The sequence below is a fragment of the Canis lupus genome, chromosome 34 (genome assembly GCF_011100685.1).
Source record: "Canis lupus familiaris isolate Mischka breed German Shepherd chromosome 34, alternate assembly UU_Cfam_GSD_1.0, whole genome shotgun sequence".
Classification (NCBI taxonomy): Eukaryota; Metazoa; Chordata; class Mammalia; order Carnivora; family Canidae; genus Canis; species Canis lupus.
In genome coordinates, this window is record NC_049255.1 from 31441791 (window position 1) to 31465580 (window position 23790).

At 32.4% G+C, this 23790-nt stretch overlaps 2 long non-coding RNA genes across 6 annotated transcripts in view; one reads left to right on the forward strand and one right to left on the reverse strand.

Annotated features, from left to right (window-relative positions):
• Window positions 1–23790, forward strand: part of LOC102156697 — an 87612-nt gene that overhangs the window by 47918 nt on the left and 15904 nt on the right. For 3 of the 4 annotated variants that reach the window (XR_005383946.1, XR_005383945.1, XR_005383948.1), the window contains one exon: window positions 4288–4331. The exons of the other annotated variant lie outside the window; for it this stretch is intronic. This is a non-coding gene — a long non-coding RNA (uncharacterized LOC102156697). The remainder of the gene's footprint in view (window positions 1–4287; window positions 4332–23790) is intronic. 4 annotated transcript variants of the gene reach the window in all.
• LOC111093895 overlaps window positions 20389–23790 on the reverse strand; it is a 44961-nt gene continuing 41559 nt past the window's right edge. Inside the window, exons 4-5 of one of the 2 annotated variants that reach the window (XR_005383949.1) lie at window positions 22449–22640; window positions 20389–20696 (exon numbers count right to left, since the gene is read on the reverse strand). This is a non-coding gene — a long non-coding RNA (uncharacterized LOC111093895). The remainder of the gene's footprint in view (window positions 20697–22448; window positions 22641–23790) is intronic. The other variant, XR_005383951.1, reaches the window with a different exon arrangement.

Genomic DNA, 23790 nt, shown 5'->3' on the forward strand with positions numbered 1-23790 from the left:
AAGCCAGGATGAAACACTTCATAAACTAAAGAGCTATTGACTTCGGACAAATTACATAACCCATTGATACTAGATTTCTAATTTATGCACTAGATATGATAATAGTTTGTGGTTTTGTGAGATGTATGAGACATTTGTTTGTAAGATTTAGTGCTCAATTTGTAAGTAGTGAATAAGGTTGATTTCCTTGAATTATTAAAATTGACAAAACAAGAATCATTCGCAAATGATGGATTAAGCACAGATCTTAAGTTTTTATATAACAAATTTATTTTAAAATGTTACTTAAAATACATTATCTTGTTCTTAGTGATGCATTAAGCTCCTCAAAATCATAATATATTTAGAAATAAAGTATTTTGCTTCTTGGGGTTTAGGATAGATGCCTCTTGCTACCTTTGTTATCTCTGAAAAATTACTTAAGCCCTCATCGTTAATAGGAGCTTGAATATTTTCAAAACGAGTTACAGAAAATATCAACAGTGATTAAAACATACTAAAACAAAATACGTATTTTTTATGTTTTTATATACATTATTTTCTTTTAAAATTTATTTTTAATAAAATCTGTGTATATTTAAGATGTACAATATGATGTTTTGATATACATATATAAGTGAAATGATTGGTATAATCAGGTAATTTACATACCCATCTCCTCACATAATTACTTCTGTGGGTGTGTGTGTATGGTGAGAACATCTGAGATCTACTTTTCTAATAAATTTCCAATTACAATGTGTTGCTATTAACTCTAGTAGCCATGCTGTACATTAGATCTCCAGAATTTGTTAATTTTATATTACTGCAACTTTGTACCCTTTGATCAACATCTTCTCATTTTCCCCACTTAACTATCAGCAAAATGAAAAGGCAACATACAGAATGGGAGAAAATATTTGCAATCCAAATATCTGAAAAGGGATTAATGAGGAACTACAATTCCATAGCCAAAAAGCAAATAACCCAATTAAGAAATGGGCAGAAAACCTGAATAAATATTTTTCCAAAAGAACATATATAATTGGCCAACGGGTACATGAAAAAGAGGTCAACATCACTAATTATCAGAGAAATGCATATCAAAACCTCAACGAGAAATCACCTTACACCTGTTAGCATAGCTTTTATCAAAAAGACAAAAAAATACCAAGTGTTGAAGAGGATGTGCAGAAAAAGGAATTTTTATATTATTTTCTAAAAACAAACAGCAACAATGGAAAGATAACAAAATCATTTACTTTATTTTATAAATTTATGAATATAATTCCTTCTTAGGTTTAATTCTTTTTTTTAGATTCGTATAATGCTTTTCTTTCAGATTTAAAATTATTATAGAATTATTGTCCTCTTTTGTAGCTATATATTTTAGGCTGTTTTATAGATTACCTATACTATTATCAAAAAATGTGTTAGTATATATGTAAGTTTATCATGTAATTCCAATTTTTCTGTTATTTTATAACTGTTAACAGGAGAGTGTTTTATGTATGTGCCGATGTTACTGAATTCATGTGAATAAGTCAAATATCCTCAAGTGAATTAGCCTGGGCACAGCAGTTAATGTTTACACATAAAATGCACAATGCAAAAGAGAAATGAACTCAGCCTCGCAGAGAAAATGATCACAAATGATGCAAAGGCCAAAAAGAAAAAAAAATATATGCATATATACTTATGACTTCACTTTCAAATCCGAATCTGAGATTTTTCTCTCCTCCCTCTATCTTCAAGTTGATCCACTTTTTATTTACAATATTATTCGTTATTTCTAAAGTAGTATTACAATTTAATAGATAAGGAAGCAGTTAAATAACCTCTCTGAAAGGATAAGGCAATGCATTTGCCTAATTACATTAATTAGCCTAGATAAGGAACAAGCACTCCACCCAAATCTTTCCAAATTCATTCTGTATCTAAGTTCTCATAATCAGTCTTTTTTTTTAGGAATAAAATATAGAGGTTACCACTTAATACAAAATTCAGGACTAGTTATCCATTTTACAATTACAAGCATTATACTTGATTAATGAAATAATTTAAACTCTCTCCCTCAAAAATATGGAGACATTAGGAAGATTTTGATAAAATAGGAAAGAAGATTTTATTCCAAATGAGCTAAATTTCCTTCATTGATAAATTGAGAATTTGGGGGAAGTTGAGGAACAGTAGCTTACTAGAAATCAGAGTGATCTTACTAATTTGTGTAAAATTGCAGGAATGGAATGCAGATAATTCACTGCATTTCTGAAAGTTCAGAAACTTTTTTCCTATTAAATTGCCAGCTTTATTATAATTACAATGGCCTTAAACTTTTGACATATTTCACATTTGCTGTGGTGAAGGCATAATAGTGTTATACATTGTAGATATAATTGCAAGTATAAGCAATTAAGTTTTCAGTTTTGATAAAAAAAAACCTTTCCTTCTACCCAGATTATTGAAAATGTTGCAACAATAATAATTTCAATATTTATGACCACAGGAAAATTTATTCTTTTTTTTTATTCCTTATTTTTTCTGTCATTCATTAGTCAGTGGTGGTTCACTATAAAGGTGGAGTAGAGGTGTGTTTGTACAGACATTACATTTAATTCAACAAATTCTAGGATACAGAAAGCCGCTTTCCTTTAGAAATACGATGATATAATAATTCAGGTGCATAATTAATATGCAAAGGTCTGCTGATTTGTCTTAATATCTAGCAATGTATAAAATATATATAAAGCTGTTTGGCAATAAAATTGTAAATTTTCTGCTTTATGCAATACTTCACAATCAAATTAAACAAACATGTGCCAAAAGTTTTTACAAAAAATGCTGAGACTATTAAGTTTACTGCTACTAAAATATTCATACTTAAGCACAAAATAATAAGACCAAGTCATTAGCAGTTTATTGAGTTTTTCTGTTAATAAATTTTAATTTCTAATTAATAAATATTTTATTATTTAATTTAATTTAATTTTATCTAGGGTGCACTTGACATTGGCTATAGCGCACAGAAAACTTGGCATTATTAGACATTAAAAAACATTTCCTTTAATTTGTGACAGCTGTAAGTTACTTATGAAACCAATTTGTAAATAAAGTTACTTACAAAAGTTTAAAAGATGGCCAGATGAGTTGAGAAAATGGACCTATCTTTCTTTTTTTTTTGGACCTATCTTTCTAACTCTATCATTACCACTATAGTGGGAGATAAATATAAACTAGTCTTAGATTTATACTGAGATCATTTAATAGTTTTACTTACTGTTATTTTTTGTATATGAACTGAAGTGTGATAAAAGCATAACAATAGCTGCAAGTTTTTTTGTAATAATTTCCATGATGATAGTAAACATTTAAATAAGCTATAAAAGAGCTAGGTAAAAAGAAATGTAGATATGTATTTGCAGATGATTGATAAAGTACTAGCTGAATAATAAGTATCTCCAGGTTTGGACACAGTTATATTCATTTAGAGCAAAGTGTGGCAAAAAGGCAACATTTAGAACAGCAAAATTACTGGCTACTTAATCCAGTCCATAGAAATAGAAGTGGAGCTAAATTAGTGTATAATTTTCTGCTAGTGATGTATAAACTGCCAAAATCTTAGTGTCTTAAAACAACACAATAATTTATTACTTTAGAGTGGTAAAGACCACAAGTCTCAAATTGGTCTCATTGGGCTAAAATCAAGTTGGCAGAGCTGTATTCCCTTTGAAGTGACTAAAACCTCCTCATTTGCCTCCCTGTTCCTTTTCCTAAAGGACCCTTGTGATAACATTTAGCCCCCCACATAATCCAGGATAATCATTTGTTTCACAGTCAATTGATTAGCATCCTTTGGATTAGGGAATATGAGGGTGTAGGAAGCCCAAGTTCTTTGGAAAAGGGTCGCCCATTTTATAAGGAGAGGAGGCACCTGCTCTAAGTGCTGACTAGTTCCACAATTTAGGCAAATTCTCTAAAATGGAAAGGGAGGGGCTGCTTCAAAAGATGGCACTCTCAGTAACTTCCGCCTGTCTTATGTTTCTCACTCCAAGAACATGCAGCCTTCCAGGGTCTTCCATGCTGGTTCCATCAGGGGTGCCTATTTTGGTTCTGGTGAAAAAGCTAATGCTAATGAGAGCTGTGCCAGGAAGGATTAGGGCTAACTACAAATGTTGGCTGTAAAATGCACTGTTTTCCTAACTTCCTATTTTTCCTGAGAAGAAAATAAATCTTTTATTCAAATGGAAAATGACAACAACAAGTTTAGTTCTCTGTTGCCATGTAACAGCACATTTTCCCACGTTTCAGGGAGTAGGACGTGGATACCCTTCCTGGAGGACAAGGATACCACAGTAAGTCTTCATAGCATACAATAAGATATAAGATGGTATTAAATGTTATATTATGATGGAGGAAATAGGAATTAGTATTTGTGAGGGAAAGCAGAGGAAAATTAAAATGGATGAGGGGATGATGTTACCCTGTGTTGATAAACTGTTTTCAATTATAATTGAGAAAACTATTCTATATCAACTTTTATTTGGGATCAATTATAATCAAAATGAAAGTCAAATTCATTTTAATACATCTTTGTTTTCCAGCATCTAACATCCTTTTCTGAGAGAGAGAGAGAGAGAGAGAGAGACCTCAGGGAGAGGCAAAGGGCGAGGGAGAAAGAGATTCTTAAGCAGACTCCATGCTCAGCCCCGTGTGGAGCCCCACCCAGGACTTGATTTCGCGCCCCTGAGATCATGACCTGAGCCGAAATCAAGAGTCAGACACTTAGCCAACTGAGCCACACAGGGGCTCCTCCAGCATCTAACATTCTTTACCATTCCATTATGCTATATATTTAGTAGGATGGTTTATTTGCACTCTTAAAAAAAAAAAGTTTTACTTGGTTCTGTCATCCAATTAATATCTAATAGTTAAGGAACAGTTTATTCATTGAATCTAGTGAACAGATGGTAGATATGAAGAAAAATATAAAATATATCTTTCTTGTCAAAAGTAAGTAAAGTCCAGGCCCCTCTGGAAACACTTCGGCATCTGATTGAAAACGTTTCAGTGACCATGGCTAAAACTACATGTTCTAAGATGCCAAGACTCACAAGCAAAGGTCAAAATCCTATCACTCTGAATGAATTAAAGTTCAGATTGAATAAGCCACTCCTCGATTTTTTTCTGATAGCATCCCTGATTTTAGAGTTACTGAGACACTGATTGCTGTCATTTTGGGAGGAGGGAAAATAAATGAAGTGAGAGAGAAGTGTACAACACTGCAAGAACAGAACTTGCCTCTCCTTTTCGTAAAGTTTAGAAACTGGAGCGAGGGTTGGCATAAAAATATAAAATGCTCATATGCGACTAGTTGGCCTTATAACATGAATAATTTAAATTGTATTTAAATAACATAAATTTAAAAGTGTTATTCTTTTCTAGTTCATTCTGTGTTTCTAAGAGACCACATGTAGTAATATCCGTTACTTTTAAAAATATTGACCTTTGAAAGCACCAGATGATCTAAGACAGAATAAAGTTCTGTTAATTAGGTGACTGTCCAACAGGGAATAAGAAACAGACATGAGGTGAGCTTGATGGAGAAATTTATTTGCTGAAAATGTTATGACATGAAGCTCCGTTAACTATAATATAGTTATTTTTAAGATGATGTGATCTACCTCTTGTAGTTTCTTAAGGAATAATGCAAATGTATCTTTGTCATATTATATAACCAGCTTCTGATGGCTTAAAAAAGTGCCTTCTTCAGGTCAGAGTTCTTAAATTCAGTGAGTGTAATAAGCTGTTTTTGTTTTAGAGTTTTCTTCAATGAATATCAGTAAACTTGCCTTTTTTTCTAGAATATATTTCTAACACACATATACTCACAAATATGATCAAAGATAATGTTCTCTCTAATTTACTAACACTGGTACAAATTTCACATTATTACAATGACACTGTACATATTATTGTATTTTCTCTAAATCATTATGTAAGATATGCTTTACTTTTTTTTTCTATCCTCTTCTTAGCAAAATAATTGTCCTGTAGTATTTTATGGTATAGATGGACATGTGACTAAACTCAATAAATATTCATGACCAAGTAATAATTGACAAAGAAGCCAAGAATTCTCAGTGGGGAAAAGATAGTCTCTTCAATAAATGGTACTAAATAAATTAGATATTCACATGTAAAAGAATGAAACTAGACGCCTTATTATATCACTCACAAAAATTAACTAAAAATGGAATAAAGACTTAAATGTGAGACCTGAAATCACAATGCTCTTAAAACAAAGGGAAAAACGTTTCTGAACATTGGTTTTGGCAAGAGATTTTTGGATATGCCACTTAATGCACAAGGGACAAAATTAAAATTCAACCAGTGGGATTACATCAAATTAAAAAGCTTCTGCACAACAAAAGTAATGATCAATGAAATTAAAACCTATAGAGTGGGAACAAATGTTTACAAACCATATATCTGATAAAGGATTAAAATGTAAAACATAAATAACATATAACTCAATAGTAAAAAAAAAACAAACAATCCAATTAAAAACTAGAAAAGAAAACGAATAAACATTTCTCTAAAGTAGCTATTCAAATGGCCAACAGGTGGATGAAAAGGTGCTCAACATCTAAGCACTAGGGGAATGTGAATCAAGACTACAATGAGGTATCACCCCAAACCTTTTAGAATGGTTATCAAGAAAATGATAAGAGAAAAAAAAATCTGGTGAGGATGTGGAGAAATCCTTATGCCCCATTGGAGGGAAAGTAAAATGGCATAATCATAGGAAGAAACAAATTGAGGTTTGCTGGAGGGGAGGGCTCTGAGGGGATGGGAGACCTGGATGGTGGACATTAAGGAGGGCATGTGATGTAATGGGCACTGGGTGTTATATAAGACTGATGAATCACTGACTTCTACCTCTGAAACTAATAATACACTATATGTTAATTAATTGAATTTAAATTTAAAAAATGGCACAGCCACTATGCAAAACAGTATGGCTGTTTCTCAAAAAAATAAAAAATAGAACTAGCATATGATCTAGCATTTTCACTTCTGGGTATGTATCTGAAAGAGAAGAAATTACTATGTCAACGAGATAACTGACTCCCATGCTAACTGCAGCTTCTTTACAGTAGCCAAAGCATGGAAACAACCTTAGTGTCTATCAATGGATGAATTGATAAAGAAGTGTATTCCACACAACCAATGGAACACTGTTCAGCCCCAAAAATGAAGAAAATCCTGCCACTTGCAATATGGGTAGAACTTGAGGGCATTTTGCTAAGTGAAATAAGTCAGACAGAAAAAGGTAATAGTGTATTATATCTCATTTACATGTGGAAACCAAAACCATAACAATAACAAAAATTCATTGAGAAAGAAAGATATCAGATTTGTGGCTATAATGGAGAGGGGAGAAGAAATGGATGAAGGTGATCAAAAGGTACAAACTTCTAAATATAAGTTAAATAAGTATTGAGGATGTAAGGTGAAACATGATGATTATAGTTAGCCCTGCTGTATGGCATACTTGAAAGTTGTTAAACTAGTAAATCCTTAGTGTTCTCATCAGAAGAATAAAACCAGGGTTTCCTCTTTTTTTATGTAGCTGTATGAGGTAACGGATATTAACTAAACTCATCATGGTAATCATTTCTCAATATACATAAATCAAGTCATTTACTGTATACTTACACGGTAGTGTGTGCCAAATATGGCTCAATAAAACTGAAAAAAATAGTCAACTAAAAATAGATATTTATTTACCACTCTTGGACAAACTGATTTTTAAGGAAGTATTTAAATAAATGGAAATAAATTTAAGTAGTTATTCATTATTTATTCAAATCTGTTCTGAGAAATATCATGGAAACAAAGTATTTCATCTCACTCCTTAAAATATAACAAGGATTGTCTTACTGGGCATTTTTCCCCATCTACTTGTTTCCTAGTGCATGGAAGTTCTGAACAAATGAAATCCAATCTAAAAAACACAATGGATATGTGATTTAAGTTTTAAGACTTAAAATGTGAAAATAAATTTAAAGGAGAAAAGCCCATTGGAACTGGGTTTTATAGAATTTCTGTAGACAGAAAAGAATATGTAGGAAGAATATTGTAGGCTTAGGAAACAGTGGGAAAATTCAAGGTGTATTTGGGACTCTGTGAGTTTTTAACTAAAACAGGAAATCATGATGAATTCATAGTGGTTATAAAAGCATTTTTGTCCCTCGCTGAATGCTCTGTCTCAAATGAATTCATTTGTTTACCATTCAAGGGATAAGTCAAAATACAAAAGGGGAAAAAATAAATAATATAGACCTACCAAAATAAGATAAAATCTTAAAAGATATAAAAAAGTGAAATAAGCTAGACATAGAAAGATACTGTATAATTTCACTTATATGAGGCATATGATGAGTCAAATTCATAAAAGCAGATATTAGAATGGAGGTTGCCAGAAGAAGGGGAAGGGAAACATGGGAAGGTGATGTCCGAAGAAGACAAATCTTTAGTTATGCAAGATAAATTAGCTCTGAGACCTGTTATATAGTGTAGTGACTATAGCATGCAGTGCTGTATTATATACTGAAAATTTGCTAAGGGGTAGATCCTATGTTAATTGTTCTTAACATATTCACTGATAATAGTAATAATAATGGGAATAGGATAACTCTTTAGGAGGTGATGAATGTGTTGATAACATTGTTGGTGTGATGGTTTTATGGGTATACAGTCGTCCCCAAACTCATCAAGTTGTATACATTAAAGATATGTAGCATTTGCATGTCAATCATACCTCAGTGAAGAGCATAAAGGTACATAAAATAATACATTTAAGTGAAAAAGAAAATTCCCATAAAGAATAAAATAACACCAATATCTGAATTAAAGTGTGATAGCAGTTACTAAATACTCTATTCCATCAAGAAGACCCGGAATTACTGTTGCACTGGGAATGGCCATGAAGGAATGTAAGTCAATTGAGCTGGAAAGCGATAAAGGAAAGTTTTCTTTCTAAACAATTAGAGCAAGCAAAATTATGAGACAGGCAAGTAGGATATCACTGGGAAGGAGTGAGTCAGCTGGTTTAACGTGACCAGGAGAATCCTAGAAGAAAGTAGTGGGAGTTACATTTCGAAAAGTGGATTTTAGACATTAGTCTAATAATACCAGGATAAGAATCTTTCATTTATTGAGTAGAAAGTGAGGATCCTTTAGATATGCGTGGGGTTGTTTGTCTTTTTTCTAACGTGTGCTGTGGTTAATTTTATATGTCTACCTGACTGGACTAAATATGTCCAGGCAGCAGGTGAAACATTATTTCTGGGTGTGCCTGTGAGGATGTTTCTGGAAGAGATTAGCATTTGATTCAGTAGACTGAGGAAGGAGATTGCCCTTACCAATATGGGTGGGCATCATCTGTTTATTAAGGACCCAGATACAACAAAAAGGTTAAGAAAGGGTGACTTCTTTCTCTCTTTTCTTGAACGGGGGGACATCTATTTTCTCTTGTACTTCAGAGCTCCCAGTTCTCAGGCCTCCAGACTTGGAGGGATTCGTAGCTTTCTGTTTCTGACTCTCTGGTTCTCCAGCATGCAGATGGCAGGTTGTGAGACTTCTCAGCCTCCATAACCAAATGAGCCAATTCCTATAACAAATCTCCTCTTCTATATGTCCCTATATCCTCTTAGTTCTTCTCTGCAGGACCTTGCCTAATACAGGGTGCATTATTTTGTTAATCCTTCTTGTCCCAAGGGGGGAAATGCAGTTTATAGAGATATATAAAATAGCAAGAAGAAAGTTGAAATTATGTATACAACAAATAAGTAATAATTTCATTAAATAAGAAGTATTTTTAATACAAAATATTTAAGTTCATTGCAAAAATGCAAATACAATAGCAAAGTGCTTTTTCTGCCACTTCCAGATGTTTATTATTTACATATTTAAAACTCATTTGTCATTATGCTTTCAAAAATTAAACATGTAGGTTTATTCTATAGTACAACCTCTTTTTTCCTCCGCAATAAATTATGGAATGCTTCTGTATCAATATGTACAGACTGATTCATTTTTTTTCATTTTTTAAAAAGTAGCATACAGAAAAGTGCACATAAAAATAAATGCACTGCTGGATGAATGTTCACAAAGCAAACCTCTCCATGTAAGCAGATCCATAACCAAGAACCAGGAAAATAAATAGCACTCCGGAAGCCCCACCTTCCTATGCTTCTTTGTAGTCTAAGTCCCTGCCTTTGAAATGTAAAGTCTTTTGTGTCAGGCTTCTTTTGCTCAATTTCACATTTGTGAAATTAATTTGTAGTATTATGAATCACTGTAGAACATTCTCATTACTATTTTAGTATTCCTTCATGTGATTGTACCATAATTTATTTATGCAATCTACTGTTAATAGCAATTTGAGTAGGTTCCAGTTTGGAAATCATAGTAATATATTATATTATATATACATTATATACATTTGTTCATGTCTGAGACATAAACACAGGCAGATATGCACATGTATACACACATTTATATTTTTGTTGGAGTAGAATTACTGGGTTTTGGGATATTTGCTCAGCTTTAGCAGATAACGCCAAATTATTTTCCAAAGTGTTTATGCAAATGAATCACCCCACTGGCATTATATGAAAGCACTGGTTGTTTTAACTCCTATCAAACACTTCATTTCTTTTCTTTTCTTTTTTTTTTTTTTTACACTTCATTTCTTTGGTCTCTTTTATTTGATATATTTCTGTGGGATTGTGATAGTATTACATTGTGGATTTATTTTGCATTTACCTGTTGGCTAATAAGATTGAACACTATTTCTATGTCCATTGCCATTTGGTTATTCTTTTTGTGTTATGAATTTGAACATATCTCTTGACATTTCTAAAAAAATTAAGTCATTTGTCCTTTTCTTATTGATGTGTATCTATCTTTATGTATCTTGTACATGGGACCTCTGTTGGATCTATGCATTACAGATAATTTCTTCCACTCTATATCTTGCCTTTTCACTTTTAAGGTGTGTGGATGCAGGTATGTGCACGTTTGTGTGTTTTATTGACAATTTTTTAGAACAATGTGAGATTTACAGAAAAATTGAAAGGATATTACAGAGAGTTCCCATATATTCTATACCTGGATTCCCTTTTATTAATATATTTTGTTGATATGTACACATTTATAAATAATGAGCCAATATTGATACATTATTATTAATCAAAGCCCGTAATTTATTCAGATCCCAGTAGGTTTAACCTAGTGTCCTGTTTCTGATCCAATATCCTATGCAGCATACATGTTACATTTAGTAGTTGTATCTCCTTAGGCTCCTCTTGCTGTTGACTATGTTTCTTAGGCATCACTGAAGGGCAGTGACAGTGGTCTCATTGCTACAAAGGTGGTGAAAATCCTCCCACTTCACTGTGCCTCTCCTGACACCACCCCAGTGAGGACAGGGAGCAGCATCTCCTTACTGCTGGGTATTGGGGTAAGTCCAGGCTTCTTAGTGGTTTCCACTAATACCAATACTGAGGGCAGATCTTTTCGCCACCTGGTAGGGATGAAAGTCCTGACTTCCTATTTGACCCAATTGGGATCACCATTGTGATGCCTGGTTGCAATGTGGAAAGGGCAAAAGTCTGGAAGACTCCATCTACCTTTACTGGCATGGACAGAGGTAGGGTCACAGTAGAAATGTGTGTGTGTGTGTGTGTGTGTGTGTGTGTGTGTGTGTGTGTATGGGTGTATATGGGAGTGTTGTTTGGCTGTATTGCCTAAAAGGTTTCTGACTTGCTAGGATTTCTTCTTCCTGGCACTTTTGCTAGAGAGACTCAACTTTTGCTGTGTCTGAATATGTCTCTGCCTATTGTCATTTTGGGGACGCAGGAGGCAAAAAGAAAACTCAGGGGACACATAATCATGTTGTTCTTGCTTCCTAAGTTCCCTAGACAATATGCCTTCTAATCATCACCTTTCAGAGATTTCTTATGTTTGTTTTTATAATGTACACGTTTGCTAGTTGTACTAACTGGAAAGAATACAGAAAAGTACATCTATTCTATTACCCAGAAGGGAAACCCCAATGTGTTTATCTACTTTTAAATTAGCAATTTTTAGAATTTATTATTGCTATTTCCTGTATCCACTTTATTTTATTTTTTAAAAAATCTGTTTTTTAAAAGAATGAGAATGACTGACCTGCTTTTTTCAAGAAAATTCAACCACTTTATATCACATTTTCACCCTGGAGACTACAAGCTTTGAAGAATCATTTCAGCAAATATATGTTGTTATTTATCCATCTGTAGCAGCTTAACAAATCCAAGGAAGGAATTCCCACAGCCTTCACTCTGCTGGGATGCCAGGGGAGCTTTTATGAATATTGTCTGCTCTAAAGCACCCACCGAAAATATTCGCTTGTGAAGATTTCATATATTTATTAATTTGATCTTACTTTTCTACAAAGGTGAACATTTCCCTAGTTTTATACGGTACAATTATCTATCTCATTTAATAATATATTTTAGGTTTACTGTTTACATTTTCAAATTAGATGTATTCTCAGTCTCACAATTTAAGACGCTATTGACAAAAACGTTATGTTTTCGCAATTTGAAATCTATAAATAAAGAAGATAAAATTGAATCAGATTTGATCTACTAACAATGAATATTGCCATCTCCTTTATAGCGTGCCAGATTTGCTTAGAAGTATCTTGTATGTAGTTAATGCTTAAAGATTTGTTGATTTTTATTTCTATAAAGATTTCAATCATGTTTTATTAATATACCTTTGTTTTGCTGTTAGATTGTATGCATTTTCAGTAATATTTTATTTTAATCTATTTTATTTTATAAAAACAGATCCTTTAAAGTATTTTAAACATAAACTATGTGACAATTCCATATGTGAGCCTTCAGCAAATGACTGGTGTATAACTATTTTTATATGAGACAGAAACCCACTTGTAAAGATTCATTATTTATTTATTTGTTTGTTTGTTTGTATTTATTTATTTATTTATTTATTTATTTATTTATTTATTTATGATAGACATAGAGAGAGAGAGGCAGAGACAAAGGAGGAGGGAGAAGCAGGCTCCATGCCAGGCACTAAAACCAGGGATCCCCCAGAAAACCATCAGGATGAACAGTTTCTTCAAATGCTATAGTTATTTTTTAAAAGATCAAAATATAGATACAACTCATATATACAAGTTTTATGTAGTTAAATGCTTAGTAAAATAGACAGGGACTATGTGATGGCAAAAACCATTTAATTACTTTTCTTACACAGTTGGGAAAAGAACAACAGCTATTTTTGAAATTCAGGTACCTCTTCTCCTACAGACATAGAATTTTAAGGTGCCAGTCTCTTTTGTAGCTGAGTGTAGTTATTTGACTAAGTCCTCAACATGTAATGTGAGTGAAAGTGACATGGGCCAATTTCAGGTCTGATCAAAACACCTTGCTTCTTGCTTCTGCTCTTCTCCATTCTTTTTTCTTCCCTGGGTGTGGAATGATGATAACTCAGAGCCTTATTGGAGATGCATTGGAGATGGCAGGGCTATACTCTCTCCAGATCTTCCAATCTCTGTGTGAAACACATCACTCTTTTCTCAGTCTACCTTGTTGGAAAACCCATCTAGGGTGTCACATCAGAGAAAATTAAACTTTTTTGAGTTTGAACCATTATGGTCTATTTGATAGAATAGATTTAGTCTAATCTAACACATAGATATTCACTTCAAAATTGTATTGGATTCTAAATAGAGAGGATCATTAGTTACAAATGAAGTCTCTTTAGTTTTAACATTGCTACTATATTAATATAATGTACAAAAACTAGAAATTCTTGAGACCTTATCTTAGTGTAGTGTAAGAATTCCCTTTATTTATGCAGCTTTTCAAACTTTGCCTAAAGTGATAGGTGAGATGGTATTGAGAGATAAGCTATTCAATGATATTGAGAGATGATGGCAAGTCCTAGACAGATGCACCTGGCATGTTGCATGATTTTTTTTCACTGTAGTAAGATAATGGAATGTTACTTTTTCTTCTTTTTCGAGTTTAACAAAATGGACAAGTTATGCTTTTACAAACTAAAATAGAAACAAGTTTATTTTTAAAACTAAGTATTTTAGTCATATGATAAAGAGAAAGCATATTGCCTTTCCTTGTATATATTTGTTGATGTCCTCCAGCCAAAGACAAGTAAGTAGTTGACTAAAACCTATGGTTGAGTAAAGTTGGATTTGTTGGCTCTTTTAATGGTTAACTATGTGATTTCCCAACAAGAAAGTAATCATGAAATATGTTATTGGGTTTGTGCTTCTGTGAAGTAATTTGAAGGAAGATTAAATGAAGCAGGATTTTGCTCTGGATTGGATGCTCTCAGAAAGTGGGGATGATTTTATGTTTGAATATCTTAATTTTTATTTAGAAGATGAGAATAACAAAGTGGGTTAAAGCTATAATTAATAAAGTTGCAGTAGTTACATATTTTAGTCAGAAAATGGGTGTTTAACTATTATTTTTTGTTTATACAATGTTTTTTCTGTGCTTAGACATGGTTATTAAGTTGTCACATTTTTGTTCTTTTTATATCATGATCACAAGAGGCCTTGCTTGATGTTTGTGCTTGCACAATTTTTATATTCAATGGGAGATCATCAGAGCTTAGTTGGGAGTATCAAAACAACCCTAGCAACACTAAGTCTTAATTCACAGGGCCACCAACTGTCAGCGCTCACTTTTCTCTTAGTCCCTGCTTTCATCCATGGGTAGATGAACTGAGGACTTAAGGTATTAATCTTTGATCCACATCTTCACTATTGCCAAGATTTTGTTCATCAGGAAGTTTCTTGCAGAATTTTGTCTGTAGTTTGAATAGAATTAGCCTTTCCCATTCATTTTGGTGCATTTGAAATGACAGGAGCATTTAAGATACTGAGCAGGATACTTCAACAAAAATGGTTATCAGTCTTTGTAATAGATTTTGAAGATAGAAGCCTGAATTACCAAACCCAGACAGTAAAACCTATCCTAAATCCAGCTGTGTCATTTCTAAAAATCCAGTAAGCTTTTCTTTCAGCCTAGTCACAGGCTATTCTATGCAACCCACAGTATTTACATATGAGCAGCAAGAAGTGGTTTGCTATAATATAACTTCCTTCTTGGCTAGATAAACAGAAATCAAGGGTTATACATTTGTCCATTACACTTTGGCTAATAAATCCGAGTTTAAACAGCTCCGTTGAGCTCCCAGAGTACAAGTTATGCTCTCATGAGAAGGGCAAACAATTTTGGAAATATAATATTATTTACCTCATCAGGAGATAATTATTGTTTCCTTAAGGTCAGAAGATTCTTTGAAAGGATTAAACAGTTCCTGCAAAGCAAGTTGGAATATCTCTAATGAGAACAATCTGACTATCGTAGTAAGGATGAATCAAGTATTATTTTCCATTCCTGGTTATGGGCTAGGTTTTGCTGTAATTCTTCAGCACAAATATCTGTTGATCTGGGCTCAAAGTTCAAAATTAACAAGATTGAAGTTGGAATTAATTATATGAGGAAAACTTAAGTATCAGAAGAAAATTTTAAAAGATGTTTATCCCCTGAAATGTTTAAAAAGACAGCTATTTTTTTTTTTTTTGTCAGCAGGGTTTCATAGGAAATTACATGTACATCAATTGGTTAAATTCAGAGCAATCACAGATCACAGTGTTTAAAAGTAATAAGATGAAGGTAAAAATGAGCACATTGAGAAACTTTTTGTTAATTAAAAGAGCATGTCAAAGTGTAATAGTATGGAGGATTAATGATACAAGAAAAAGAAGAAAGAGCCTACTGCAGAATTAGAAAATTCATCTTGTTCTCTCATCTTGTTCAGAAGTTGTTCACTTTTGTGGTCATTAACCTATTCTGTTGTCATGGGTAAAAGCAGCCCACTTCTATGGTTAGTTTCTGGTGAATTTATAACAATCTTAAATTTAAGGTTTCTTTCTTTTTTTTTTTTTTTAAGATTTTACTTATTTATGAGAGAGACAAGCAAGTGAATGAGCTTGGGGAGGGGCAGAGGGTGAAATAGGCTCCTCCTAAGACTGACTCCAGGCTCAGTCTCAGGACCCTGGGATCATGACCCGAGCTGAAGGCAGACACAACCAACTGTGCCACCCAGGCGTTCCTATGGGTGGTTTCTATAGACTGCAAGAAATATCTGCCTCCAAAGTATTTTAATATTATCATATAACCCATAATCATATCTAGTATTAGGGCAAATACATTCTCCCCTATCATTTGTTAGCTGGAAGTTATTGGTGAGGGCAATGGATCCAATTGACTAAATTATTTAATTCCTAGAATAATTGTATATTTTAATAGTAAATTGATGTCAGTGACAATGCAGCTTGCTTGGACATTTTCAGGTTTTTTTTTTTAAGTTTAAAATTTTAATACATGTTTATCCATAGGATATTTTAGAGAATTTGTACATGATATGGATAAGTATTCAAACATAGTTAAGCAATTATTGACTTAGTTTTCTTCATTATTAGTGGCGAAACGTGACTCTTTTTAGAGTTCTGCACCAATGGATAGCTGCATATGAAGGGGAAACACTATGTTATAGGAGGAAAGGCAATTAATGAAGAAGTGATGTTCCTGTCAATAGAAGAGTTTATAAAACATAGAGTATCATTAAGTTTAGTAAGATCAAGAAAAGAAACTGAAACTTTTATCAGTTTTGTTGCTAGTGCTTTGATACAAGGTAGATGTGCTTTGGCTCTTGGACTTAAAGGAAGATTAAAACAAACAATAGCTCTTTAATGATTTCCATATAATTTTCAGGGGCCTTAGTAGTGCCTGTCCAAACATTTTGTGGACAAAAATGTAAAAAGACTTTGTGAACTCAGAATCTTGGAAACAAGTCCATTTGTAGTCTTTATTTACCAATCTTTGAATTTAATCATAAGTGTACCTTTTTAAAATTGAAATGTACCTGGTCACTTCTGTTTTGTGAAAGATAATGTCAAGAGAATAAGAGGAAAGGCTGGAGACTAAAAGAAAATATTTGCAAAGGACATGTTGGATAAAAGATTGTTATCCAAAATATACAAGGAATTCTTAAAAATCAACAATATGAAAACAAGCAGCCCAATTAAAACTTGAGCCTAAGATCTGAACTGAAACTTCACAAAAGAAGATATAGGAGGAAGAAAAGCATATGAAAAAATAGGCCACATCATATGCCATCAGGAAAATGCGAACTAAAACAATAATGACATACTGCTATATTTCTATTAGAATAGCCAAAATCTGGAAAAAATGTGGAAATCTTTGTGTTTCCTAGTGACCAGTTTAGGAAAATCATAATTGGTTTATGCATATATGATATGTATTATTAAGAATTTGGGGTCTGAATATGAGAAAGGCAAAGTTAATCATAGGTTTTAAACAAGACAAGATTAGCAACATATTTAAAGGAAAAAGCATTTATAGACACAATTTTAACAATATAAAGTAATAAACAACAATGATGGTTAGGACTTTAACATTTTTAAAAAGTAAGAAATGTTTCACAATTCTGTTTAACAATATGTTAAAAGGGAGATTTAACAGAACATTTTGGTGAAAAAAATGAAGCTCTCTACATATGGGCAGAAAATAGCAATTTACAGGAAATGAAAGACATGATTCTACCTTATTTTATGTGTTACTTATGAAATATTTTTTATTAAGCTAAATATTAACATGTTTATAGATCTGTATTGAGACATACAGAGATATGTAAACATGCAAATCGGCAATACATTGAAAACTTTTAGCTAAAGCTTTAAAATATAATTAATTGGATTTCTTGGGTGGCTCAGTTGGTTAAGTGTCTGACTCTTGATTTTAGCTTAGGTCATGATTTCAGGGTCATGAGATCGAGCTCTGCTTGGGTTCCACCCTGAGTATGGAGCCTGTTTGGGATTCTCTCCCTCCTTCTCCCTTTGCCCTTCTCTGCTCTCTCTCTCTCTCTCCTCTCAAAAAACAAAAAAGATATATATACATATATATATATTATAAACAATATATATTATATGTTATATATAAAACAATATATATGTTATATATAAAACAATATATATATATTGTTTTAGTTAATATACCATTAAATTTGTTCCCTTGATAAACTGTGAAAACTTTCTTAATAAGAGAAAAATCATATCTGTTATCTTTTATACATATTCATACTTTTCTGTAATTATTTTACCTAGTTGATTTCATTCATTTATATTATCAACTTTATATATAATGATTTAAACCAAATAGTAATCAACCAAATTTAATGACTTTCCTTTTTTTCTGACACAAGGAAAAAAAGCACATAAAAAAAATTAATATGATACACAATGAAAATTGTTTAGCTATTCTCTTTCTCCATGACAACTCACTTCATATTACTTTAACAAATTTTGAGGTGACAAAAATGTATTCATATATATATATATATATATATATATATATATATATATATAAAATACACACACACACACACACACAATATCAGGAAAGGCCTTTGCATGTTTTCTCAATTTTAGCCATTTAAATAAATAAGGTAAGTTACAATTATATTGGTGATCAGTGTTTACAGTATACACTTCTATTAAGAAATTGTCCTAAAAAAACAACAACAAAAAAAGAAATTGTCCTACTACATAATCTTTAGTTATTAATAAACATAATCATTTTTGGCTAAGGATAGTATGAATTAGGGGCATCTGGGTGGCTCAGTGGTTGAGCGTCTACCTTCAGCTCAGGTCATGATCCCGGGGTCCTCGGATGGAGTCCCATATCAGGCTTCCTGTGGGGAGCCTGCTTCTCCCTCTGCCTATGTCTCTGCCTCTCTCTCTCTGTGTCTCTCATGCATAAATTAAAATCTTTAAAAAAGGATAGTATGAGATAAACTCTTTACAAAGGTGTTAGTCATTAGCATTCCATTTAGCTACATACATAATTTTATATGTTACATGTTCTAATGTTTTATTATATATTTTATATTATTTTAATACATATATTATTTTGAGCAAGTTATGGAAATGTTATAATCTACTTAACTCATAAATTCAATTCAGGAAATTCAAGAAGTTTAAACTCAAATCATAAGATAGTTAATACTGATCTTGTACAGGCAAAATATTGTGCTGACATTTTTAAATGGTAAGCTAAATTTTAAAGACTTTGAAAAATCATTCCAAAAGCTCTTCTTCTGTCTTGGAACTTTTTCTTTGTAACTAGTAACTATATGAATGAAGGCTATTATGCAAATATACTTTGTAAGGTCATAAAAAGACATAAAAAAGAGTTTAATTACTACTCTTTGTATCTTTTAGACATTTTTGACTGCCTTTCCAGATCAGACATTCCTAAGAGTATGCACATAACAATACAATTATTTTTCCCTCATCAATCTTTAAAATTTCAAAAGTGAGGAAAAAGAAGGCAAGAGGAAATAAAACAAAGAAATGACGTGAGGTGGAGACAATTCAGACATATATGAAATTATCACTTAAAAAAAGCTAATGTTCTTTTCTCTGCCAGGAGAAGGCAGAAAGTTTAGATGCAGTGAAAGGCATTTGACATGTATACATCAAAAAGATAAAAAAGTGTGGTTGAAATAGTAACTTGGGCCCTTGAAAAATTTAACAAGCTGTATAATTTATTAAAATACTTATTAATCTCCAAAGTAGAAACATAAGTGGAACATTTCATCTGATAAGCAAAATGTTTTATCCTCCTTCAAAGCTGTTCATCTGTTGTTTGTTTGTTCTAGGCTCCTCTTAGTAGATTAATTCTTTTCAGCACAAAATTTCAAAATGTAGTCCCTACTATTTCAAATTGTCCTGGGGAAATTGTGCCAATTTGAGAAATAAACATATAATTTAACATTATAATAAAGAAATATGAATAAAGAAGATATTTGGCTTAAAATAGTTACATTTTATATTAAAAAGACAACATAAGATCTGCAATGATCTGTAAGGATGATGCTTCTGCAAACTTGTGTTCTCTGGAACTTGACCAAAAAAGAATTGGCAAGCCTTCTGATTTGAGCTGATAACTAAACAAATTCTCAGAAACATAAAGACACAACTGAGAACGAAGTTCTTTGTAAGGTGTCAAATGGTGAGCAAAGGACAAATTTCTCCAGACTCCAGTCTGAGGAGAATTTAAGAACTTTTCAATCCCAGAGCTGGTTCAAGGAAGTTAATCAAACCACCTCCACTCTCCCATTTTTATTTTCTTTATAAATTTCAAACGAGACAAAACAAAACAAGAAAACACACAAGACAGAAGGCAAGTTAAAAAACATAGTAATAGAAGTTAGAAGTCTAGAAAAAAATCATTTATAAACTATAGAAACCTAATCAGATAACCAAAATTCCCAGATAACTTTATTTCTTGGCAAACAACCAAAACAAAATGAATTCAACTATGAAGAGCTTCAGCAAAATAATGGTGCTCAATTTAGCCTGAGTTTACCATCCAACTACAGGCTTAGTTTCATCTGGGTCTATCCACGGGGATTGCCAATGTGCACACTATCATTAGTCTTTATCTTTGGCAGTGAGGGCTTTAGCTGAATCTTGGTGGATCCTCAACTTCTGTCAAAAACCTCAAGGGACTTCACTGCAGTAAGATAAAATTGGGATTATTACATCATTGAAAAGGTAGAGGTTGTATATCCTGAAGAACTGTAGGTATCTCAGCAAGAGGACCTATGGGATTTGTGTTTGTGTTACGGTAATTTTTGTGAGCTTTTCAAGAAATGGGGTTTGCTACATATTGAATGTTGTCAGGAATTGGATATAATTCCAAATTTTCATCAAAAAGAAAAAAGTTGTCATTATAAGAATCAGGAGCCATTCTGTCAGCCTTTTTAGTGTTTTTTTTGTTTTTTTGTTTGTTTGTTTGTTTGTTTTTTTGTGGTTTGGACAATGTTCTGTGTTCTCCTCACTGGGAATACAGAAGGTCCCTCTCTGGGTGGTATGGCTATAACTTTGCTTTATTGTTATCACAGCTGCTTCTCTGATATTAGTATTCTAGAGTTCTGTGAATTTCTTGTGTTCAACAGAGACCACATGCATTATCTGTGATTACCAGGCTAGCTTCTGAATGTCAGAAGATGTTTTTTTTTTCTTTCTCCATATTGAAATTTAAAATTTTAATTTTCACTTAGCTACCTTCATAAAAATTGTGTCAGCTGCACCAAATAATAATTTTCTACATGAAATTGCAAAAGGAGGTTGTCAATGCTGTGCTAAATTGCAATGGGGTTGGAATAGTCTCTCGACAGCTTGTGGAAAGGTATAGAATCCTAAAAACAAATAGAATGATGCCTTATTTATAACACTTCAGATGAAGGAGATTCCTTTAATTCAAGCTTTTGAAGGCAAATAGGTTAAAAGATAGATGTCACATCAGTGATAAGTTTCAAAATGTTCCACAGGTTACTCATCACGTCTATATATATATTTTCATTGTTTTTCTAGTTAAATTAATGTGTCTGGAGAGTACCATGGTTCCTATTTTTGCCTCTCATATTTTTTATCTTATCTTTCCCTCTGAGTCTAAAAGTGTTTTATTCTTTTAAATTCAAAATTTGCTTAGGAGAGCTTTTATAGCAATTCTAAGTGTATAGTTTAATATGTGTATAAACTTTTGTGCTTTCAAATCACTTTTCTATACCTATAAATTAACAAACCATGTCTTAAAGCTCAACATTGCTTATAATGTTCTGAAAGCAGACTTCCATTCTTTATTACCACAAAAATCTTTGTGTCAGTGGCATATTTCCCTGGAGAACTTTGGTTAATTGACCTTTTTAAATTTCAGGCTTAACAATATTTTCCTTCAAAAATTAAATTGTCTCCAGTAGCAGAACTAGAACAGACCTTAAAGTTCATCTAATTTTCATCTTTCTATTCATAGATGGGTTTAATTTACTTTTGCAAGGCCACATGGCTAATAAATGCTGAGTAAGGACCAGAATTCAAGTCTTGTAATTCCCAGAACATGTTCTTTTCCGTTCATTTCTCTCCTTTAAATCTCCAAGCTTTTCGTGTGTGTGTGTGTGTGTGTGTGTGTGTGTGTGTGTGTGTGTGGCATATTTGTATATGTTTTAATCAGTTCTAATCCAAGCCAATGTCTTCATTTGATAATAATTATATCTTTCCACCTGACAAATTTAGGTAGCTTAAAGTTCTATAAAAGCCTGGAGTGGAAATCTGAGTCTAGTTTTTTGTGGAAGTAGCCTTTTCTAGCTTTAGTGTGCAAATGCTAGTTGGACTGTGAGCAATACAGGCCTTGAAGAATAAAAAGAAAGGTGCAATTGCTAGTGGAGAAGTGGAAGACACAAGGGCATTGAAAGGAATTGTATACCTTCTCTCCCACTTGGCCAAAATGATTCTTTAATTCTCCATGCAGAAAGAATGGATTTCCAAGGTTGGGATGGATTGTAGACATCAACTATAGTAATTCTAAGTGTTGTATAGCAATCTTACTGTTTTCTTGGTGTGTCCCAAATTAAGTGTTTTACCAGTTCCATACTTTGTGAATAAAAAGTGCTTCATTCTGGAATCAAAATTTATAAAATTAATTTATCTTAGACTCTCCTTGTGAAAAAAGAATAAAACTAGAAATTCTCTAGGCCTCTAAAAAAAAGATATCATCGGCATGCAATGAGGCAAGAAATAAATAATAGTTACTGAAGACCATTAGTCAATCGTTATGCCACAAATGTATAATAGGATATTTATTTCTAACCAATTTACTAATCAAGTTACCCAAATAACAATTTCTGTAGGAAGATACTAGATTCTTTTTGGTAAGACTGTAAAAATGTTTAAGGAAATTTCTTTTAAATAATTTACCAAGCAATGCTGTACTTTCCAAGTATACAAATATGGTCTTTTGCTACGAACTTCTTTCTTTCCTAAGACTATCTATAAGACATGAAAATGTTTTACATGTCTCTTAGGTTGGCTTTATTCAAAAAATAAAATAAAATAAAATGGACAAAAAAACCCCATGAACTGTACAGATTTCCCTGAATGAGCAGTGTGTGTGTCTAAACAAAAAATATCATGTAAATGGAAAAATAAGAATATAAGAATAATTTCAAGCATATCCATCAGTCACAATAAGTTAAAATAACTTTTTTTAAAATATGTTTTATTTAAATTCAATTTGCCAACATACAGTATAACACCCTGTGCTCATCTCATCTTGTGCCCTCCTTATTAACACAGGCACACTAGGTTAAGGTAAGAAAACAAATTCTAGGTATATGATGTTTTCAAGGCTTACATCTAAAAAAATCATAAATGGAAATTAAAAATGAAGGGATGGATAAAAGTGCTAACCAAGGGGGCACCTGAGTGGCTCAGTCAGTTGAGCAGCTGACTCTTGATTTTGGCTCAGGTCATGATCTCAAGGTTATGAAATGAAGCCCCATGTGGGGCTCTGCACTTAGCAGGGAGTTTCCTTGAGATTGTCTTTCTCTCTTCTTCTATCCCTTCCCCCACTCTCTCTTTCATAAACAAATAAATCTTTTTTTAAAAAAGTATTAACCAGAAAAAAGTAGTGTAGTAATATGCAACAAAATTAAACAAAAAGGTAATAATAAGTGATATAAAATATAAATGATATATTTATATCATAGAAATTATATAAAATTTATATATGATGTAAAATAATAAAGCATTATGTAATAACCATACAT